General features: G+C 40.4%; 1 protein-coding gene across 8 annotated transcripts in view; it reads left to right on the top strand.

Moving 5' to 3' along the window:
- The window catches only part of celf5a (cugbp, Elav-like family member 5a), a 225994-nt gene that overhangs the window by 43183 nt on the left and 160603 nt on the right, over window positions 1-22208 (top strand). The gene's annotated exons all lie outside the window — the stretch shown is intronic.

Raw genomic sequence — 22208 nt, forward strand, 5'->3', positions numbered from 1 at the left:
GGCTGTGTAAAGGAAAGAAAATAAGATGAAACAGCAAACTAGAAAGAATGGAGCAGGACCGGGGAAAGTGAGGAGACGAGTGTGAAAGGGAGAGAGTGTGTGTCAGGAAGATGCCTATAGAACTCTGAACCATTGTTTCTCCCTGTGTGAGCAGTGTATAATCACTCAGCCTTACCACGGTAATGACACCATCTGGGCCCGGGGAAGACGGCAGCTTCTTTCCAGCTGAAAAATGGATCGCATAGATCCAGGGCGATTAGAGCATCAGCTGTACACACCCTACCCCCCAATGAATTCTGGTAGCTAATAACTACATTAGGAGATGGGGACTGTATACCCACCAATAACCACCAAGTAGGGATAACATTGTTTATGAATGTCTAATGGTGTTCAGTTGCATGATTACTGCATATGTATAACAACACTTCTGAAGTCTGTCTGGACATTGTTTATCCTAATTCCTCCATTTTTTGCTATCCTCTTCTATCTCACCCATTCTGAAATACAATGTAAGCCAAGTTCGACGTCTTTTTAATATTATAATTAGTTGTAACAAAGTGACATATACTGTTTTGTGAGATGATAAGTGTTGGCTGCCTATGTTACATACAGTGAAACACATACAGTGCCTGCTGGCTTGTATTTGTTTTCTCTTCTGTTTTCCTCTGTCTCAGACATCACTGATTTACTGATACTGTTTGTCTTTAGCCAGAGGAGTTTGTCAGTTTATTGTACATTCAACTGTTGCAGTAGCTAGGAAATAAGCAAACAACAGTAACGTTGTGGTTAACAATAAAATGCCTTCATGAAGCTCCAATATTATAAAGCTTACCTAGTTGCATTGGCTGAATTCCCTGTTGCACCTGTTCTGAGGTCAGAGGTTGCCTTTCAGTTGCAGGATCCTTCCGTGGGATGCCTTTATACACCACACTGATAGTCAGTACCGGCAGTGACATTTGTATGTGTGTATTTTGTCAAGGCTTACTGAGAACGGTGTGAGCTACACAAAATGTGCCGCCAGTTTCCTTTTCATCACGGTTCATTGTAATGTCAGCAGGGGTCTCTTTTCAACTCTCGTTCCAAATTCATCCCAAAATGAATTTACATCTTCGCCAATCCTATTGTTGTTGGTCACGGGCCAATGGGAGGTCCATAAGCTCAAGCCCGCCTATTTAAAGCTAGACACCAGGAAATGATCAGTAGTGCTACAGTCAACCAAATATGTCATTTTCATTCACGCTGAGGACCTATGCATTCACTGTATTCAATAGTTATTGCTGTGTTCTTTTTAGTTCTCTTACACTTCACATATTTTGTTTTTTCATTATTTTTTCTGCAAATGGTGCTGTGAAAAAAAGAGGGAAGAAACATGACAATGATAGCTCTCAATGACCTGTTGCCATAGCAACACCTCTCTATTGATCTAGCCAGCCCTCATCTCCTTTTACGTTCCCCTTCACTCACACTTCGCTCTCACTTTTTTCCCTTCTATCTGCCTGTCTTTAGTTACTCTCTCCGTTCTGGGCCTCACTTGCTTTCCATGTGTCTGTCATGTTTTGTCATGGAGATTGAAGTCTTGTGGGGCTACACTAACCTTCACCTGGTTCTATCATACATTCTGCTCTTCTGTTCCAATCTGTCAGATTAGATCCACCGCTACCTGCCTCATCCATAAACACATTTATTCAGAATTTAAATCCTAACCCCGGGCGATGATTCAGTAAATACTTTGAAGTGCAACTGCATAACGTGATTGCATTATTAAATGTTCTTATGCCCAAATTTAGACAAACTGCAGGCTAAAAACAAAAATGTACTTCATGCTCATTTCAGCTCATTCTGTAATCTATGCTGCATTTGCCCCCTGACACTCTGTTGATAAAATGCTATGCACATTTTTTTTCTTTTTTGCAGAACTTCTCTTGCATGTATTCACACACAATTTCACTTAGAGCACCATAAAATGAGGAAGTTGTTTAAGGTTTATAGCTACTGCTTACAACCTCCCTGGCCCTACTGTATTTTCAAAGTTAACACTGGCATTTTAAGAAAGAATCATTTGACAGTATATGCTAAATACTTAATTACTGATGCAATAACTATTCTGAATTTTTTTCCAAATATACTCTCTGTAGATCTGAAACATGTACCGCACATAATTAGTCTTTCATGTTGAATGACTGCAATTCAGATGGTAACAAATAATCTGATGCAGGCAGAAATGAATTAACAGTGTAATTCAAATGAGAATGTACCAGTTTTTTATTTGCAACCAGGCAAGCTATAGTTACATTCTTACTCAATTTTTTCAAGGCTGTTGAATTTTGTATTTCTTTTGCACAAATTAACCTTAAAATTCAAGCCCACCTCTTTTGCCAGAGGCCCTTTTTCTCACATGAGTATTTATCAACATATGCTTTTCGATTTTTTTTCCCCTTTTTTTCTTTCACATTGAAATGAATTATTTAACCACAGAATGAAAAAGCACACTCATGCACACAGTACTCTATGCATGCACATGCTTCTGTGTTGTCACATACATAGCCATGTGCGACATTTAGCATTAATGTTGCCACTTCTGTGAATTTTCCTCTATTTTTTTCTTCAGACAGAACCATGACAAATGCCAGGAAAATGGCAGGGATGCTATGAGCATAGAGAAGACAATTTTTATGGTCCAGAGAAGAATACGTTTTAAATGGAAACTGCACAGCCTGCTAGCAGACCTCCTACACTATAGCACAGTTGTAAAGCACGCATGTATCTGTGCACGTGTTGCGTGGGTGCATGGATATTTTGCTTGAAGCCGAGATATTATATCATGAATGCTAATGGATATTTGGTGTAACTGCCATTAATTGTCATTGAAAGAAAAATCCACAGACCTGTTTTTGGCCATTGCATGCATAACAGAGGAAGAGCCTTTTATGGTTTGCCCCTTTTTTATTGTATCATTTTACAGACATTTTAGCACCATAAGCTGAACAGGAATATCCCCCAGTGAAAACGAGGTGAAGGAGTTATGAAGAGCTTAGTCGAAGAGCTGGACGGATGTGATATCGGCAACTGACAGCAGCAAAGAAAAGACCTGTTTTTAAGTTTGACAGCGACCAGATGATTGATGCACAGAGGTCATGGCAAAAATGTGATTAAAAAATAGCAATGTCCTTAGTCAGCTGATGGGAGTCAAAGGGAAGAAAGATAGAGATAAATATTAATGTTATATGGTCTTCCTGATTGAACATCTGCTAAGCTACCTGCACTGCCTGGTGAAGACGTGTGACACTTAACAGATGGACCTCCACGTTAAAGTTTGACCTAACATACTTAGTTTACACGCTTTAAGGATATTACCAACAGTTCACACGCACCAAAGTTCAGTGTTATCTGTAGATGAAGTGATAATTTGAGGAATATTATATGACCTGTCTAATGTGCTTGACATTATCCAGTCTTAGACTCTTTTCCTGCATGTATCCCTCCTCCCATGGCTGACTGTCTCCTGCTCTCTTCCCCCTTTCCTGACGGTCTTCCCTCTTTTTTTTCTATTTTTTTTTTTTTTACCTGCGTGCGGCCCTACTCCTCTAATAGCCTGTCTGCCTGTTTTCTCTCTCCTCTGCCTGCCTGCCTGTACGCCTTACTCTGTGGCTGCCTTCACAGTATGACAGCCCACTAATGAAAGCAAGATAAGCATGCCAAGCAAACTGTTCATTTCAAATTAGAAAAAAAAATCCCCTCACACATAAAAAATACAAGTCCCCCACCCTTATCATTGCTGTATTCCTCCCTACTCTCTGCCTGTCCCTAGCTAGCCGGAGCAAATTTGATTGGGTCCGGATAGGGAGAGAATGGCAGCAGATAAGACACCCGAAACTGTCGCCAAACGAGGCCTGATGCAGCGGAGGATAAGGGCCGAAAGGCAATTATGCTGGCAGAATTCTTATATTAAATCCCAAACACCAGTGTAACTCTGCTGCCACCTCCATAGCCATTCTTCCACACCTCGTCCCTCTCTACCCATCTATTCCTACCTTTCTGTGAATGACAAGTGTCTAATCTCTGGTGGTACAGATCTCTCTCTCAGGTCTTAACATGGCTGTAATCACACCCCTCACCCCCTTCACCCTCCCCCCTCTCCTCACCTAACCCTCCCCAGTCAGATGGACTGTGCCTGATAAGAGCACAGCTGAAGAAACATTTTTCCCCCCTCACTGGAATAGGCCAACACTCCTGTCAGCTTGGAGATAGTTACAGCTGTTTTCCTCTTTCTTTCCTTAATGCATTTCACACTTACTCCGAGCATCTTTTGAGGCTATAATGGGGGAATGCATGTCACAGTTAACAGTGGCCCACATCGTTTTTAGTCTTCCATTTCCTTGCCCAACAGTAAGAGTCTGGTGCCATATTTCATTTTCTTCTTGGGATTATATTTATGTTTTTGTACTTTCTCTTATATTCACAAAAAACACATAAGTAGTGCAAAGGGCTGGGTGATAAAACGATAACAATATATATCATGAAATAACTTTTCCTTGACAGAAATATGAGGCATTCTTGATACAGTTTTGATAGAATTCATTTGTCCATGTTTTGACAGACATAAGAACAGCCAATCATAATTAAGTAGCGCTGCACTGAAACCGATCACGCCAGAGCCACGTCAAGTTAGGTTGATGCCCAAAGCACAGGTGTAAGAGCCAGCCACAGCAAACACGCTAATATTTGGGCTGTAGCTGGAGATAGAGTGTTCCCTCGGGAGAAAATTTGACTGAAAACTCAGGTGACCGGGTTACTGAAAAGTAGGGGTGTAATGGTGCACTTATTTGTACCAAACCCTTTTGGTTCAGGGCCTTCGATACAATACAGAGGTGTACCGAATGAATACATGTAGCCTATGTGAAGAACGGAAGTCAGACGTTCACAGTGTGTTAATTTTCAATTTCAGTTTACGCCAATTACGGTAGTTACTGCAGTTACGGAACACACCCCCACGTATATACCCCCGGCATTGTTTCGTGAAGACCAGTTATATTTCTCGTAACATGTCAAATGTCATAACATATTTAAGACCCACACAGTAGTATAAAAACTTCAGCTGTAGAGTGACACTTAATTGTTTAGAATATGTTACATTTTTACTTCAGTTTATTCATTTGACATTGACAAAAGAATGTATGTGTCCATTTTGTTTCTGTTCTCCTGTAAAACTTGAAAGCTTTAAGATTTATTTTTGGAATCAAGATTTTATTTATTTGGTGTTGACTAACAGATTTAATGGTATGTTTTGTTTGTGTTCCCTTTAAAAACTTGAAAGCTTTGGCCTGCTGGTCAGACTTTTAGTTGAGTTTTAAATATATGTACCTGTTTTATTTATCTGAAACAGTAGTATAATGTTCTTCGGCACATCTGTCATGTTCAACCTCTGACAGAAAACAAATCCTATTTAAATAAAAAATAACCTTCTGATGTCTTCACATCTAACTTATGAGTAACCGAAAATTTAAGCTTGACAAAAATCATGATTTGATTTTTATTGTGATACATATCGATATCGTCTGATATAGAAAAAATATAATTTTTTTCCATATTGCCCAGCCCTAGTAGTACCATGGAAATGCTAGTCAGTTTTTCCTTTTGCTACTTAGTCACGACCCCTTCAAGAGGCAGTTACCAGGGCTTGAACATTTTCTACTAATGATAGAGGGACAGTCTCCTTTTTCACAGCTCTCTGTCAAGGAAAATGGACTCTAATTATAATAATGGTGACTAGCTCTGTCTGTCAATACAAAGGCCTGCCATTATCCCAAACATAGCACTATCAATGTCAGTAACAAATCAGTTTTATTTTGTTTGCGTGTATAATGTGGAGCATTTTTCCCGAGGGTTGTTGCAGTGTGAAATCTCCAAAATACAAATCCAAATCCTGAATTGAGTTTAATTACTAATACAGTAGAATGACAACTAAGCGCACTTACTAAAAGCAAACAAAGCCGGGCTGCTACTCAGATGGCCTTGATGACAGTATTATGCAGGAAGAGGATGTGTATAGTTGCTGGGATTGCAACAGTGTCAGTAGGGGTGATGATGGGGTGTTGAGAAGGTCGTGCTGTAGATCTATAGGACGGGGGGTTGCAGTTTGGGAGAGGCGTACGATGATGGTGGGGCAGGGGGTGGATGGGCTGGCCAAGATGCTGTATTCTGCTGTTTCCTGTCCTCCAGCTGTGAGGGCCACGACTGCCACAGCACTATTAGGGGGTCCGGGTCACCGCCTGCAGAGTGCTTCATTGTTAGCTGCATGCTTAACAGACAGAGAGGGGAGAGAGAGGTCCAGCCTCTATTGTGGCACCATTGCAAAACAGCAGAGGAGACGGAGGGGAAAAAAAAAAACATCTGATGACTGTATAATTACACAGTGAATGCAGTCCCTCCCCCCCAAGCATCTTTCCCTTTTTTCTATTCATTCCTTTCTCTCCCCATGTCTTTCTTTTTTTCCGGTAAAGTGTCTGCTAATTAAGCACTTCCATTAGGCAGCCTGTAATTGGCTTGAAAAGTAATGACAAGCAAGTTTATTTACAAGGTAATTAGAATAAAGGCAGTCTTTGTGCTGATAATAATCATTTACAACTCCAGTAGAGAACAGGGAAAAAAATCCCAAATAACTATTATTTGATGTCCAGGCTGGTCAGTACACTATCTGCCTGTAGTTATCTGTGTTTTCTGCTCTCTGGAAACATGTTGCACTCTACACCTGGTCTGCGCTTCCCTTCATCTTGCCCCTGTTTTTTTACTGTGCAAATAAAGGCTTTTCTCTTAAATGGATGAGTTTGAGTTAAATCAAAGAAGACATGCCGAGCAGCTTTCTTCATCTCTTCCCTCCCTACCTTCATGTCATCATTACGCTGAAGGTACAGAACTGGTTTGTCAGCTGAAAGCTCCTGACTCTGCTTAGTTGCTGCGATGGCTGGAAGGGAAGAGTCAGATACTGTGTTATTCCAATAATGTACAATTTTCCTTTCACTGAGGATTGGAAGAGAGATGTAATAGAAATGGCACAGTCAGGGAGGAAGAGTGACAGAGAAAAAAATGAGAAAGAGTGAGTGTTAGATCGGGGGGGTAATGCCCATGCACTTGGACATCTCTGCCCTTCACTTTCCAGGCAACAGATGGAAACAGTGTATTAAGGCACCCAGGGGCAACCCTGGGCACCGTGGCATAGCGGAGGCATGGCCAGGTTCAGGGGGAGCAGGTGGGCATCTGTTCCATGCCCTTAATCGCTTGCCGCACCCGCTATCCCTGTGGTGAGCTTGGCTTTTTGTTCATGTGTGTGCGGGTGTGTTGAGGGATGTATTTATATCTGTGTACAGTATGGGTGTCGCTGTGTGTGTCACATCTCTGCTGCCTTTAGTCAGGGGTAAGGGGGATTTACCTTCTAGTTGCAGGCTAGTTTTACAGGTAGAAGCTTAGGAGGTGCTGTTGAGGAGCTTACGTTTTGGTTACCATCTTTCATTCACACCAGAAGCACAGTATTTTACATTAATGAGAGAAACAATGTAAAGCCTGTGTATATGTGTGTGCGACACAAACCTATGACTTCAGATTCTGTTGTAGTCTCTCAGATAGTACGTAATTTCTATTTCTATTTCTAGCTCATTTGAAACAGGTATAACAGACATAGTTGTAGGTGACTTTCTGAAGTAATGTATGACAAGGGTGATGTTTTGACCCCCACTGCTGATGACTCAGATTACATTTGTTGACATATACTCATGTGCCATTTCATTCAAATTAAATAGCTACAAACAAGGTTAAAGGATTGAAACAATTGGTAACACTGAACAACAAGACATGACAAACAAGGCAAATGTTGGAAACATTTCATATATTGCAAGTACGTAGGTTAGTGAAATACAGTATGCAACGTATGACTTTTTTTTTTGTATTTTAATGCTGTTGTAGCTTTAATGAAACAAAATTCACATGCTCTGTACTAAACATCTGTGAGGAATTGTATCCAAGTATGCATACAGTACATACAGTAGATTGATGATGATTTGACGTCTTACTATGTGTAACACTTTCTTCAAAGAGACATACAAGACACGCATAAGCTCTATTGCATTAGGACATCACAAACAGCCATGGGTGTGCATAGCTCTACATCTTAGCACTCTTCTTTAAAAGATAATAAACCACAGACAGTCTGTCAGTGTTTTTGTGTCGAAGCACCAGTGAACATTCTGTTCTTCTCTTCGTCAACTGGTCCAAGTTTTTGTGCACAGCTTTTAAGTATTGAGTGAGGCCCTAAGCTAACGTAAACAGCCTTTGGTAGATATGATTGGCAGTCATGTTTCAAAGCCAGTCTAATTCCATTAAGCTATTGATCTCCCTGCCTCAGCTTTGGCCCTGTACTGGCTATGAATACCTGTTTACTTTGCCCTGGCCCTGGGCTCCAGCTTCATTTCACGCTGCCTGTCCGTCTGCCTGTCTGTTCACCAGTCTTACAGTCGGAGAACTTTTCGGATATCCTTCAACATGGTGGGAGTGCATAGTGGATGAACAAAGAGCAGCAGCTTGCACACTGCACAACAATTCAAGGGAGCTAACAGAGCTGATGCTGCCAAAAAGAACAGCTATAATTCCTTACAACTATAAAAAGATACGGTCTGCCTTTTAGAAAGTTGATCATAATTGCCTATTACCCATAGTTCTGAAAACTAAATCAGACATTCAAGCTTATTTATACTGTCCTAAAAGATTTTTATGTGTTCCTGCGTTCGTGCCTGGTTGTCCATCTATCTTTGGCTTTGACTGTACTTTCTGACTCATCCCTTGTCATCATTTTGTACACTATATTCATCTATTGCCTTCTGGCTGTATCTCAGTCCAAAATGATCTGTATGAAAAAAAGTATATTACTTGCTCTCCCTGCCTTAGCAGCACACTTTATTGCTGTCAAACCAAGCTTGAGATTTGGTAGGAATCGGGAGCAAAGGGGGGGGATGAGGGATGGAGAAGAGAGGTGAGGGGAGAGAGAAAGAGATGATGATGGCTCAGGCTCGACTGGAGACTTAGCTGTTGTTTCACTCAAGTTTTACTGAGCAAATCATTTGGTTGACTGGCGTGGTGTGCGTCTTCTTCATCCTTGTCATCCTCCCTCCCATGTTCTGTCCCACTCTGCCCCCTGCTGATTTCCTCCAGATGTGGGGTGGTGGTGGGCTTCATGCTTGTGTTTCTGTGTGTGCGAGTAGCTGTTTTCGCCATGTCCTGTTGGTCATAAGCAGGGGTATAAGCGCTGATAAGTCACCGCAGCTTCTGGATCATTGAGCTGTGAGGGTACAGATTGGGCAAATATGTGGCCCTACTCCAGCAGCATCATCCAAATGCAGTGTGTCTGTGAGCGTTGCTGCTGTTTGTGTGTCTGTGTGGAAATTGTCCTATTTTACAGTCAATGAGGAGCCTTATGAAATTTTAAAATTGGTCCTGGAAAGTTTCCATCTGCAGTCACACCCAGACCACACACATATATATGTAAGCCCACACACAAAAAAATATAATGCCACGCTTTAAATCTACAGCAGTTTATTGTCTTTGCCCCAAAATATGCTTCCTGAGCAACTTCACAGCACCGGCTGACATATTATGGACTGAGAAATGAAGTGCTACTTGGAAAAGCAAGACCACATCCCGATCTTATTTCTCTCAGATAAGCACACTTAACTACACGCTCGGAAAAAAAGACACACATACCAATGCAGGAACACACCCGCGCAGGATCCGAGCTCTGAGGAGTAACGAAGCAAACAATGAGTTTCCCCAGTGCATTGTGGCTCGGCTGCCCTGCTTTAAATGTGAGCCGAGTCATCAGCACTTAAACGCTTGATTGATGGCACAGAAGTGAGGATGATTGTGGGATATGCCAGCTCCAAATGACAAGCAATTACTCATTTTGTGTAATGAAAACCTTAACACCAATCATCGAAGCTTTACACCGTGCTAACTCTTTATGTAATATTATATGTTCCCTTCATCCACCGCTACTCCTACCCCCACTGCCATCCCTCGGGTGTCGCAGCAGACGTTTACTAAATAACATAATTTGTAATGGCTGAAGTGATGGCACAACAGGCCTGCTAAGTGAGTGAGCATAGGCAAGTACTTTACGGCTGAGGGTTGTTTTTTTCTATTAAACCAGATCCATAGCGTAGAGCCAAGAGTCCTGGCAGGTCTAGTTACAGCGGCCCTGCAGACATCAGTGCCATTAGGTCTTCTGATTACCATTCTAAATGTTTGCCGTGCGTTAGCCTAACACCATCATCTGTCCAGCAAAATGTTGCTATGGAAACCGAGACTTAATCATGGTTATTCCATCTGCGTGTCAGTTTTTACGTCATGTGCGTGTAACCCCCCGATTAAAAAGTGTGTTTTGTTTTGTATTTTTTTTTTCATCTATACAAATGTGCACATGCATGTAAGCGGCCAGTGTTCGTCAGCAGCTCTGTGTCGAGAGATAGTGAAACTGCTGTCCTCCTCTCTCTCCTCTCCCTTTGCTCTGCCAAAACTACAATTACCCCTGCACTCCTCTCCTCCACAAAATCACTGTAATTATCTGTAGCCTGCATGGGTACGCCGGCTGGCAACAGGTGCCATGTGAATGCTAATCCCCTCCCCCTAGCCGCATGCTATTCTTCTGCCTGGCCTCTGACAAACCAACTGTCACTGGCAGAAGGAAAGACACTCTGTACACTCCTTCAGAGCTGCCTGCATGCGTGTGGACAGTAATTAGGCTGCCCAGAGATGTTAGGTTGTTGCATGTCAAGTGTAGCTAAAATGTTGAGCTTTTGTTAGGCATGGACATTTAGGTGTGTGTTTGTGTGTGAATGTTAGCACGTGTGAATTATGTTATGGCTTTTCCTCTTTTTTTTCTCTCCATAAACTAACTTGTTTGCATGGCATGGAAACCCAAGTGCAGACACATACACTTGGACACACACGCACAGATTTGACATCAATCCATGGCATTAAATGAAGTGTGAAAAACAGGTCAGAGAGGACTTCCTGTCTTTATAAACAGCCTAAACGCTATCCAGATGTTCCATGCCTCCCTTGTCCCTAAAAAAATTTGCTCACGTCAGCTGTAAATGGCAAAATATGGCCTCTTTAAAGTGATATACACTAACTGAGGCAAGGACATCAGTATGTACTGCCTCAGTTGCTGCACTTTGACTATGGTCAGGAGTAAAAATGTCAGCTTCTGTACTTCTGTATTTATAGTGCATTTCACTGTCTGTGGTTGAGTGCAGTGCCAGTGAAAATGAGCAATATCTCTTTATTTCTACTTTTGCTTGGACATCTGTGCCAGGGATCAGCTGTGCTTTTTATAGACCTCACCTAGCATGGCAAGGATGACACAGGAGAATACACACTGGTCCACTCACTCTTATGTAAATAGGGACTAAAGAAGCTGAGCATGTAGAGAAGAGGAACCCGAGGCCACAGAAGTAGCAGCTTATTTGGAAAGAGCAAGTTTTATCAAGACTACCTGTATCTGTGGAGATCTTGCTGCAAATCAAGATCACATTGACAAGACAGTGGAAGTACTGGGTGTCAGTGCAGTGTAGTCTGAAGTGGTGGATCAGGTGTTCCTTGTCTCCAGAGTCTCTTGACTGGCCACTCTGTAGTTCTGCCTGGTATATAGAACTCCTAAAAAGTGTATTATAGTAGAATACTGAGGTTAACAGCAGAAAAAGTCTTTGGCTATTACATGTTGATGGCAGGAAGATGGAGGGGTCTGAAAGGCAAGGTGTCAGACCAAAACATATCCTCAATCTGTGACCAGGACCTTTATTCAGCTCAGTTGCAAAAATATAACAGGCCTTTACTTGAAGCATATTGTCAAATTCAGCACGTTACTTCAGTAAATTGCACAAGTATTATTAGCAAAATGTACTGAAAAAATAAGGCCTACACATTGGGCAGAGTAGTCATTTTTAAAGTGTTATATTATTATAGAATATTAAATGTTTTTTATTACAAAAATACATGCAGAGGCATTTGTGTGGTTTGTTAATGTGCAGTATAGTAGTATAGTACTGCATCATATGTTTATCATTTGTTTTTTAATGCCAAATTTTACTGTGAATGTTAAATAAATGTAGCAGACTAAATATATAGTATAGTTGAAGGATAAAATAGCACAAAGTGGAACAAACGAGACCATCTAATTTGTATCAGAGTTAATTTATGGGAAATAGGAAAATTAAATTCATATCACAGCATTTTAATCTGTCAATTGGTGATATTTTACACCCTATTTTGGATCCTAAACCTAAGTTTAGGAAAGACACAGGAGTGTTTTATATAGTATGTATATTCACAAGAGCGTACTGAGGACACTCATTTATTTAAAAGGTTTGTGGCACTTTTGCTTTACTATAAATATTAATACCTAAACATCCAAAGTTATTGAAATTGGGCAATAACACTTTTGAGTAATCCAGAACCACAAATGATTGAAAATAGCATGGTTATGTTGTTGCATTTATTGAATTAACGATATAAAAATACATTAGTTTTAACTATCCTGCACATTATGCAACAGGCACCAGAAGCTTACTCACCATTTTTTCCCCTTGGTTTATAATTGGGAGCAGGCCTTTAATTGTTTGTGTTGACCACAGCCCCGGTCATTATCAGAGGCCTGACTTTTAATTGCAGTGCACACACATTTAGAGTGGAGTATCCAAGAAATCACTGGCCAGGAAGGATGATGGCGGCAGAGTGCTCACTGGTCAGCAACAGTGCCATGAAAGGTTGACATAGACACACTTACCAATGAAGAGAACACGAGGAGAGCTTCGTCACTGAACTTTTGTCAAAGTCTCATGAACCATGATAACCATCTGGTAGACTGATAGTGCACCCAGTGAATCAACACAACTGTTGGGGACAGATCAAATCAATAAAGAACTGATGATGGTGCTTATTAAATAGCAACCTTTGAATGTGTTACTTCCTCCTCCAGCGCTCATTAGACACAGTGCCTTGACCTTTCCATCTCCACAAAAAAGCAGGAATAGCCGGGACAACCGAGTGTCACCTCTTATTTAATTCCACCCCCACTCCCCTGTTAACTCTGCCATTATTCTGGACACAATCCTTTTGACATGGTGGCCACGTTCAATGTTTAATGCTGTTTGTTTTATATTCCTGCCTCATTTCCTTATATAAAAATTTATGATGACATTTTCTACCTTCTATAAAATATTCATAAATGTCATTACTAATAACTTTCATAGATCATCTAAATTGATCCTTCTGTCTGCTTTTATCTGGGCTGCCCACCATAGATCAGTTAGTTTGGAGTGAGAAACGCTCCATACGTGTTTGGTTATACACCGTATGGACAAGTGAGAACAGATGTACTTACATGTGTGATTTTGTGTGTTTAGAAATGTGTGCCTGCCCATAAGTACGCTATCATATATGCATTCGTTGATCAAAGAGGTCTCCCACCCGGGCATCATGATGAAATATGCTCAGGCTTTATTCTCAGCTGAAGAAAGCGTTTCAGCTGTGTGCATCAGATGCCGAACATCTAGCTGTGTAATTCCTTCACAATTTTGACAAATGAGCTCATTTATGGCAAAAAAAAAATGTGAGAGACTGTCACGCCATGGGGTGCCTTTTGAAGTCAAACTTGACCCCTGGATGTTTAAGGTAGATCACTAGGCTAATTTCCCAGTTAGAATAGTTAATGAAATTGACATGTTGCATTTAAAGGTAAATTTGTATTAATGAATGTGTATGCAGAGTGATAATGGACATATATCCTCCTCTGTTCTGCATAGATCTTTAACATACTATACAATCCACTCTTTAAACATCTTGTATTTGTCGTGAGAAATTCAGATGTCTGGTCAATCATTTACAGGGTAATTTCCCTTATATTACAAATGAATTATTCTACATGCAAAACATGTATGTGACTTATTTTGCCAAAAGAAAACAAAAGTCATAAAAAAGTCATAAAAAGTCATACTTTACGTACATTTGTCCTTTTCTTATCACTTTAGTCCTGTGATTTAGTCCAGTACATTGATTCAGGTGCATAATCACAGAAAGACTAATGGATTTGTGATATTTAGGCTATCACTTGGGTTTTACAGATTTGATGAAAAATTGATGACGAACGTCATACACTGCTTTAAGTATATCAGGTAATCTACAATTAAATGTACTCAAGTAATGAAAGTAAAAGTACAAGTAAATGTTTATAACAACCAAAGGCAGTCAGAATATTGAATATTATAAAGTTCATCCAGGATTTTAAAACATGGTTAAGCAAAAGACAAGTAGTCAAAACATTGAAAATTATGCCTACATCACACACTTCACAAACAAGGTTTCAACAACCTAAATGGGAGTACGCTACTGCTGGTATTAGAAATGTCAGTTTTGAAGAAAAAAAAAAAGAAAAAAACCCAAAAGAAAACTATGAAGCTTATGTGGCTCCTCAAAACACGGAGCCTACATTACACTTAAACCACTGACTTACTGAAATAATAACCTGTTTTTTGGCAGAGCTTCATTCAACTCTCCCTCATGTCATCATGTCACCGACAGGTTGAGTGTGGACTGTTGTTTGCACTTGCACTTTGCACTGATTAGGCCCAATGACAAATCAGCTTTCTAACTTTGTTGCAGTCACTGGTAACCCCAGTGATGGAAACACCTAATTTCCTTTCATTTATTTATGGTAACAAGTAATGATACTTTGCATTTAAAATGTATGGAAGTAGAAATGTGCAGTTGAGTTGATAAACATAGTGAAATAAAAATGAAAGTAAATAGAATAAAAAATACTCAGTAAAGTACAAAGTCTCCCAAAACATATTTGAGTACAATAATGAAGTATTATTACTTTGTTACTATACAACACTGCTTAAATCTGGAGTTGCTGTCATCTTGATCTATTTTACTCCTCACTTTCTTTTGTTATTTGTTCACTGCCACTTTAATAAATGATTGAGCTGCATTTACCCTTATTATCATCTTACTGTGTTTATTAGATGGATTTTCATTTAAAGATCTAACGAGATATATGAAAAGACAGCATTCTCTTATGTCTATATTGTGCAGACCAACATACAGTACATTTTAACAGTTGTCAGCATATTTTTCTTTTAATCTTTTTTAGCCAGCCCACTCACCTTCCCATCTTATAGACATGGTTATTAAATCAATTCACAGAAAACCTTCTGGAAAAATTACCAGAAGAAAGAAAATGGCCATAATGTTCATGCTGGGGCGGACCTGAGTGAGCCCTATTGAAATGGCAACAATTTGTTGTATTGTTCTCCTTGTCTGTTCCCCTGGATTTGCTGGTTGTCTGTCTTAATGATAGGCCTGGGCTGCAGAGTGTCCTTCTGTCTCCTGTCCGCCACCCTGACACAGAGATGAAAGATGAAATGGAGATTGTGACTGATGCAATTATGGTGCTGCTGATTGAAGGAGAGGCCAAATTATCACCGCCCTGATTGGGCTTTGTCTGGACTGAGAGCATGCCACGCTCTGATTAAAGTGTCGCAGAAGTGTGTGCATGTGTGTATGTGTGTACCTTGGACAGTAGAGAGACTTGGAGAGATGTTAGAAAGGGAAAAAGACAATTTGTCATCTTCTGACCTTCCCACATGAAAGTTACCATTAAGAAGAACACATCTATTCACAATCTACTGAATCAAATTTGATCTCATTGGAATATGCTAGACCTCTTTTATCACCTCCTCTTTTTTAGTCTTGTGAGGCTCTGTCTCACATGGACTCACCTGTTTGGCCCCTGATTTATCATTTCATTCTCTACTCAGCTACACATTCAGTCTTTTGCTGCAACATCCACCTCGCGCCACTGGAGGCCCCCTCTCTGTCTTGTTCTTTCAATATAACCTCATGCTCTTTGCATATATTTCTCTCCCAGTCTGTGCATGTTTCTCTCATGGATCCTTTTCCATCTTCCCTTAGCCCACTTTCTCACTCCCTCTCTTTGGCCTCTCTCATCTCTAGCTCCACTCTTGCATCAGTCTTTTTCAAACGGCTTGTGTTCAGCTGAGCCCTGACTTCAAACATACATTTTAAAAGAACCGAAACTATCTCATGTTAGGAAAAAAAAGCCCCTGAGTCTTATTTGCCCGGCACTGCCACACTCTTTCCCTCCTTCTTTCCTACTCTCCATCCAGCCCTCTATCCGTCCCTCCCCATCCAAAATGTTGTTTGTTTATCATCATTGGAGCATTCTAGCTCCAGGTTGTTGCATCAGAATTAGCAGCCTGAGAGGTGCCGATGTATGTAAGCATGTGCGCATGCGTGCACATTGGTGCTGTTGGTTCATTTGTGATTTCACAGGGAGTTAGTTCATCCCGATGGCTGATCCCAGGAGCGAGCTGATGGCTGTAGACTATTGCAGCCTCACAGCATGGTAACGTAGATGTAACACACATCATATAACTATATAGCTCACCCCCATCTTCCCTCTGCATAAGACTAACTTGAAAGGCTTCACACTCTCTCAGCAGGTTCCTGATCCCTCCCTCTATCTCTTCTATCCATCCATTCTTCTGTGTTTCCATCCTTTGCTGGGCTCACTCTGTTGTAGACTGTAATACAAGGCCTTTAAATAATTACACACAGAAATCCTCCAGAGTAGTCGCATGGGAAGCTAAGGCTCAAAGAAATTTAACCCCTTCACTGTGCTGCGGTTTATGGCTTCATAAAGCTGGCTACTGATAGGTAAAGCTGTGATCATCGTCACGTGTCTGTTTCTTTGTCTGTTTGCCTGGCTGTTTAAAACTGAGCCTGATGTAATCTGTGGGAAAAACAGCTTTCTAGTGACAGAGTATCTGGCTGGAGATCCCCAGGCTTTATCTGTAAGGGGAATCTGTCAGCTGAGTGCTCTGAGTGACACGGTCTGGGAAAAAAAAGAGGATGATCCTTACTTAAGACTTTAGGGAGATCAGATGTTAGGTTTCTCTGGCTGGGTGTTATTGCAAAAATGCATAATTTATTACATTTAGGGCCTTTCTTTGATAGAAGAGAAGTTTTTCCCACATGCCTACCAGTATTTCCATGGGCTTTGACCATTAGTTATGGAGCCATCTGCAGAGAAAGAAAACAGACGGTTCACTTTTATGTGTTTTATGTCTTTTTACAATACACAGCCAACAAACAACAAAGTCCACAAACAGACCAAACAATCATGTTCAAACCACAACTTTGAGAGGAGGCATTTTAGAAACTAGCATAAAAGTAGCACTCGCCCACTGAATGCTCCAAAGTAAGATCATGTGGAACAGAAATATAAGGCAGAGGGCTACTGTACCATCAATAGGAGAGCAACTCGTTTTACCATCTCACCTGCCAAGTGTAGGTTGCTTTAGAGTTGGGTGCTGGGATTTGGCTTTGCCCAAGCTCCCACTGATGTATATACGTATGAGGAAGGTTGGTGGATAGAGCCTAGCTCACAGCTTGAATCCTGTTAATGCAGATGGCTGCTACTGCTGGCGTATGGGTAGGGTTTATGTGCATTGCCAATGAATATTTATGTGTTTAAAGCACATTTGTGGTGGGAGGCTCCTGTGGTTATGAGAACAAGACTTTGACTCAGAGCCTTAGTGAGTGTCAAGGGGGTGTAAGGGGCATTGGAGTGTGGCTTAGGGGGATGAGGATTCCTATTCAGCTGGCTTTATGGCTTAAAATGTCTTTGTTTTTATCACTGGGACTGTATCATGAATATACAATTCATATAGCCTGTGAGTGGGCAGTCCACAATGCTTTTACACTTTTAATATTATGTATAACACAGTAAAGAAAGAAGAGGTAGTGTAGGCAGGTAAAATGTCATAAAAAGAGTGTAAGTTATATTCTTATTTGTGGGGAATCCACAGAGTAACTCACGATATAAGTTGCCAGTGATAACAACAGTGTAACACTACAGCGATTCACCAATAAGACCACCAAGTATGATTAATGCCAGAAAGACAAAAAAAGGCCGAAAAGCAAGAGTCATGTATTCACAGAATGTATATGTGAGATGAAGCGATAGCTCAGACAGTCTCAACTTTGTGCTTCTTTAACATACAATTTTCATGCATGTCATAGTTTTCATAAAAACATCAATGTTTGGCTGCAATGTTTGAATACATATTGCAAAAGGAAGTAACACAATGTAGTCCCTTATTGATATTCTCTCACAAACCTTGAAAAGAAAGATGCTGTGGAATGTTATATAAAATACATCATATTAAAACAAAAAAATCCTACCAAAATCATAAAGTTATTCATAATTGCAGAGCTTAAACTTTATTATTTACATTATATTGGCTGCAAATACATGTCTCATAGGGTTGTTGACTCTTGAGGTTCAAACACTAATTTTTGTCAGATAGTACTGGTGTTTTTTTCCACATATTGTGGTAAAACCACAGAGGAAATGCCACATTGATTTTCGGGGTGGGGTTTGCAGACTTTGATTGCAATAGTGTAATAATGGAGTGTACTCAGCCGTCCTTAGTACTTCCCTATTGAGCATGTACTGTATACAGTCCAGGGCCACCACTAATCAAATTCTCTCTCTTTCTCTCCCCCATGCCATCGCCTCTGGTGCATCTCCAACATCAGGTAAGAAATTGTTCTATCATTCCACCAATCAATAGTAATATGGCCTGTAGCTAGCTACACACTGACACGGTCTACACTCAGAGATTTAGATGTGTGCAAATGGCAGCAGTGATATTTTACTCGAAACACCAACAATATTATCAGAGCCCAGGTGGAGCAGCACAGTAAATCCACCTCTCGTCCTTTGTTTGGATCTTTTATCAAGACTGATACTTCCCATGTAATGAAAGCTATTTGGCAAGAGCTGTCGCTGTGTGGCGTCCTGGGAGGGAGCTAAAGATGCTCTGGCTCACAGTGAAAACAGCTCAGCGCTACACTCAGCTAGTGGTACTGCTGCTGCTGCTGCTGCTGCTGCTGATGTGTGGTGTGTCTCCTCAGCCCTCAGCCCTCCTGTGACAGCTCCCCCCGGTTTATGACAAATGGCGGGGCGCTGAGCAGGCTAACAGGAAGGTAATGTCTGTTGGTTCATTAGTAGGCCAGGTCACTGTGGGCTCAAGACCAGACATACATGGCTCTACACTTCTTGCTCGGGGGCTGATAGACAGATACACTTGCCTCTTACATATGCAAGATGGAAATAGTTCTATTCTTGCACTAAATTTGAACTCTAGAGAGGTGATAATTCAGAATCACCTCAGCGACATGTTCATTTTTAATATCATGTCTTGTATGGACCACTGTTGTTTGATTTCCCTTTTAATTATTCAGTGGAATCAGCCCTGACCTCTGTCTGTCTGACTTCAGCCTAAAGGACTCAGATGAGGTGTCTCCAGACAGGGGTTTTCATTTTTTGGGGGTTGGGGGTACCCCTAAAAGAAAATGCAAGTTTTTCAAAAAAACAAGCAAACTTTAATTTAGATCTAAACTGCTTAAAAATAAAACTCTAGTAGAAGTCCACTGAAGACATGAAGGAAGAGTTTTTTACTCAGTTTTGTTGTCCTCACTAGTTTCACATTCATTTTTATTTAATGTTTATGAAAGTCTTATACAGCAGACCACTCTTTTTGTCTTGGGTACATATTTAGTGAGTCAAATTATATATATATATATATATATATATATATATATACATACATATATATGTGTGTGTGTGTATATATATATATATATATATATATATATATATATATATATATATATATATTTTTTTTTTTTTTTTTTTTTTTTTTTTTTTTTTTTTTTTACATTTTGTACATGTGCGATCACATGATATGGGTTGCGTCCAACACCCCCATCACCCTGATCGTACTGGCTTGTGTCACAATTTGCTGGCCTATGGAAAACATGTAAATGGAAGATAATATTTAGTGGCCTCTAGTGGTGAAGTTGCAAAGTTCAACCACCTGAATAACCCCTCGTCCCAAGCGCCTCTATAGTGACCACTGCCATACAGTAGGTGACGGTATTACTATGTAACACTGCGTCCTATTAAAATACCTTTAAGCAACCGCACAAACATGGCAGCACAACATGCGTGAATCTGCTCCCTCTGTAGATATAAACAGCTCAACTCAACAAAGCTTAATTTCAGATGCATCTAGCCTACACTAACGAACACATAATTATAAATATCATCCAGTTGCTGCCGTAAGATCTCTGTAAATCTTACATAGTGGATTTTTTGAGATCTTTAGAAGTAGTCAAATTGATAAGTAAAATGTGCTGCATTCACAAAACAGGAGTTTGTTTAGGGCACTGAGTGTTTTCTCCCCTAGGATATTATAGAAAAACCCAACAGCCATCCCACCTGAAGACTGGAATCTCCTCTTAAAGAACATCTCTGGTGTGTCTCTGGTAATGAGCTGCTGTGGAGTCAATCCTACTTCAAGCACTTGTCATCAGTTTTTAATCTCAGTATTATTTATTGATAGCTGGCAGCATCAGTATTTTAGCCCATCCTCACATTATCAGACCTCTGTAGCGGTCTGTCCTTCATGTACTCAGCTGCAGTGCCCCCATCCTTATACTCTTTGTTTTAACATCACTTCGTCACTCACACATTCTCTCTCTCCATCCTAACTAAAGGCCCTCGGAGGACCACAGCCAAAACTGCTGGCCCTGTCTGTCTATTAATAAATGGCATTAACCACCTAGCCCTTCAGGGACTATTCATTTTAAAGATGAACTACCTTAAAGTACAACACAATGCAGTCTCATTTTTACTGCCTCCTCATTACTGCTCAGGGCGGCTCAAGACTCATCAGCGACCCTCCTCCTTCACCCTCCTATCCCACCATCCCTCTATCTTTTCATCCCGCTCCAACCACTCCCTTCGCTCGCTTGTCTGTAGGAGTGAAAGGCGATCACAGCATCCATAAGTAAATCAATAGTAGAACAAGAAAAATGATTAGAACTACAATGGTGAGAAAGTAGCCTTTTCTGTCCATGGATTTCTAATTTTGCTTTACTTCCATCACCTCCTTGGTTTGGCCTTTTGAAAAGCATATTCCCAATTCCCAGCTCTGTAAATGCACTTAGAACAATTGTGATGATAAATCTAGGCCCTCACTTACAGTGTTTATACTTATATAATTACCATAATAATCAAGTTTATTGTGGAGTGGCGTGCTATGCAGTACCATGGGCGTTTCATTCATATCAATTATTGTTATAAATGTACTACAGTGACTGTACATCTGCACAATAAGCTGCCCAGGCCAATTTACTGTGATCCATGACAATGCGGTACACCGCTGGTCTGCTAAATCGTTTACAGAATAGCATATAGAGCCTGTTCTTGGCTTTAATTACTCTCACTCTAAATAAGCTCCAGTATCATGTTTACTAATTCCACAGTGGACAGCTAATATCAGGATCAAAGAGATTACTCCCGTTAAAAAGAGGTAAGAAAGAAAACACATCAGCATTTGATTGGCCTCTCATTCTCATTTACTCTACAGTATTTTTAAAGGGTTTTCATCCCTATTACTTTTTTGTCTTTGTAGAGGATGAATCAGAATGCTTGGAATCGTTGCACACGTCTTCCCCTGTGTCTGAATGTCAAAATATTTGTTCCGGGTTTGTTTTAGAACCCTGGCAAACGGGTGAAGGGAAGTTTTGAAGTGTAGAGGAACAGCCTCATTATACTCACCAAGCCGCACAGTTATTCTGTATGAAGTGGAGATAAAAGCAAAAGAAAAGCTGAGAGCAAGAAGAAATAAAGAACATGAGGAAAAAAAAGAGTGTGGAGAAAAAAAGGAAGCTTGAAGGAAGAGAAATGTGGAGAAAAAAAGGGGCTGGATCAAAAGCATAAGGGGGAGGAAGGAAGGAAGGAAGGAAAGCACCATTTGTTTCTAAAAAAGAAGCAAAATACAAAGCGAAAGAGATCAAATTATAGCAAGAGATAGTGACTCCACCGGTATGACTGGTTTATCAGCAGAGCTTAATGGTTTAAAGTCTCCGTCTCTCACTCTTTCTCTCTGAAGTCCTAAAGACAATTTCAAATTACTCCACGCTGATATGGCTAATGTTAATTAAAAGCTGAATCCTTTAGTCCTTATTGTGTGCTTATGTTTGAAGCGTCAGACCCTTTTCTTTTA

The sequence above is a fragment of the Sphaeramia orbicularis genome, chromosome 4, assembly GCF_902148855.1.
Source record: "Sphaeramia orbicularis chromosome 4, fSphaOr1.1, whole genome shotgun sequence".
NCBI classification, from domain to species: Eukaryota; Metazoa; Chordata; class Actinopteri; order Kurtiformes; family Apogonidae; genus Sphaeramia; species Sphaeramia orbicularis.